A 3112-nucleotide genomic window follows, 5' to 3' on the forward strand; every position below is an offset into this window, starting at 1 on the left:
CAGGGTTATTTCCCTTCTTCAGCGTACGATAACGCTGAAGAAGGGAAATAACCCTGAAACTCGGGTCCGTACGTATCGCAGATCAAGATGGGAGGGATAACTTCCCTTGGCAAAAATAGACAGGACACAGATATGTGTCGATAAGCCAGCTGGAGGAGATGTTCTCCTGGGGCTAAAAGCAACAGTAACATCCACCCTTAGGGATCAGCCACATTTAAATGGCAAATATACTTCACTTTATATATATATATCTTTGTATATATACATGTGTGTGTGTGTATATGGAAAAGAATCCCATAAAACTCAACAAGTTTGATAAATATGGAGAAGAGAAGATGTTAAAATGTAAGAGAAATTTAATTTATGCAGATGATTGTTTCGAACAGTGATATTAATCATGCAAATTCATAGTTGAATAGAAATAATTAAATTAATTATATATCACTGTTCTCCTCAGTGCAAGAAGTATAAACAAAAACTTTTGACAAAGGACTTGATAAAGGAAATAACAGTGTATAATTTCGAATATACATATTTATCTTTATGAGAAACCAAGTATTTACTATCTAAATTAACAATATTAACAACTGTTTTTCTCTTTTTTAATTTTTTTTTACCTTGAATTTAATACATGCAAATGAATATTAGTTCTTAAACACAACTCCATTTTACATACCTTTTTTCTCTTTAAGTATTGCAACCCCTCTAATACTTGTTTATATCACACTCCAGCAGTCCTTTATACACTATATCTTCTAGTTTAACTTCATTCTCATGTACAAAAGTTTTTTTAAATATACACCACACTTAGTATTGTTTCTAGGTCATATCCTAATTCAAATATAGCTACGCTTTTCCATTGGACATTTCTGTACAACTTTTTTTTACATACACGACTTATTTGGAATTAGAATTACTTATCTCCTTACTTTTCTATAGAGGGAATGTCTCATTCAACCTTTTTCACTTATATTTTCAAATAACCGTTAGTTGCCTTAGTTTTAGCCTATATCTAACTAGACTCATATTTCTTCTTTCTTTCTCATAAGGATAAATATGAATATCCGAAACTATACTGTGCTATTTCCTTTATCAAGTCCTTTGTAAAAGTTTTTTGTTTATACTTCTTGCACTGAAGGGAACAGCATCTCTTCAACTATGAATTTGCATGATTTTAATATCGCTGTTCGAAACGATCATCTGCATGAATTAAAATTCTCTTACATCTTAACATCTCTTCTCCATTTTTAACAAACTTGTTGAGTTTTATGGGATTCCTTTCCATAAATTCACATAACCCACCATATACAAGTATTATTTTCATAATTGCAAACTTATGCCAGAAAGCTGCCAGCAAAATATGAAGAATCTATATTTGAAATCTTTTTTGGAATCCTCCAAATTAAAAGACGAAATATAATTCAACCTTTTTACACACACACACAAACACACACACACATACATGCATACATACATACATACATACATACATACATACATACATACATATATATATATATATATATATATATATATATATATATATATATATATATATATATATTCAAGGCTTGAATATGGTACTTATGCGAAGGCACCCGAATATCACATCCCAAAAAGGATGGGTGATTAAAATCAAACAATAAGCAACACGGATTTCAAAAGTGATTGCAGTACGCACGTTTCATGCTACTTCAATTTATTTAAGTAATGTGAGCATTACCTTAAATGCAATATGAAGAGCAATCTTCAGCTGCACGAAAAAATGCAGAAAAAAAGACATATTACAAATGTGGCAACATATTAAAACCAAGTGGGAGAGAGCATACATAAAATCCAAATGAGAGGAAGAATATATAAGTCCATCTTGATAGACCCTGCTATGTCAAGATGGACTTATATATTCTTCCTCTCATTTGGATTTTATGTATGCTCTCTCCCACTTGGTTTTAATATGTTGCCACATTTGTAATATGTCTTTTTTTCTGCATTTTTTCGTGCAGCTGAAGATTGCTCTTCATATTGCATTTAAGGTAATGCTCACATTACTTAAATAAATTGAAGTAGCATGAAACGTGCGTACTGCGATCACTTTTGAAATCCGTGTTGCTTATTGTTTGATTATATATATATATAGTCAGTTAATAAAAAACATATATCAGAAGGATGCACACTCTGAAGAATAGAGCAGTAATTATTATTTGTGGATGCAAAACCTTGGGTAACCCTATGTCCAAGATATAAAATTTTTGTTGTAATATATATTCATATATAAACAGCATGGACGATGTTTGTAAGCCATTCAAGAACACACAAAAATTGTTAATTTCACTTCAACATTTGAATTTCATCTGTGTCAAAATAATTTTGTCACTTTGAAACTGCGACCTGTTCACTGACAAAACTTGGTGCTGCATCTGAGAGAGTAACAGTTAGTTCACGATATATATGTGTTCATGTATGTATGTATGTGTGTGTGTGTGTGTGTGTGTGTGTATGTATGTATGTATGTGTGCATGTATCCATTACACACACACTCACATATACATGCACACACACATACATACATGCATACATAGATATATACATACATACAAACATGCATGCATACATACATATATAAACATATATATCATGAACAAACTGTTATTCTCTCAGATGCAGCGCCAACTTTTGTCAGTGAACATGTCGTGGTTTCATAGTGACAAAAATATTTTGACACAAATGAAATCTAAATGTTGAAGTGAAACTAATGGTTTTTGTGTGTTCTTGAATAGCTTACAAACATCTTCCTTGCAACAATTGTTTTTGTTTCAGCACACAATCTCAGATCAAGTCACTTGCTATGCAAGTACATCTCTGTAATATATATATATATATATATATATATATATATATATATATATATATACACATACATACATATATTGTAACTAGACATACATGAACCTTGTAAGATGCACCTTAATTTGTCTCAATGAAGCATTCTAATTTTAAAACAAATTTCTAACTAGTTGGAGTCTGCGATGAAACAACTGGAAAGAACAATAATGTAAATGTGTGTGTGTGTGTGTGTGTGTGTGTGTGTGTGCACATGCATGTGTGTGTGTTA

The sequence above is a fragment of the Octopus bimaculoides genome, chromosome 6 (assembly GCF_001194135.2).
Source record: "Octopus bimaculoides isolate UCB-OBI-ISO-001 chromosome 6, ASM119413v2, whole genome shotgun sequence".
NCBI classification, from domain to species: Eukaryota; Metazoa; Mollusca; class Cephalopoda; order Octopoda; family Octopodidae; genus Octopus; species Octopus bimaculoides.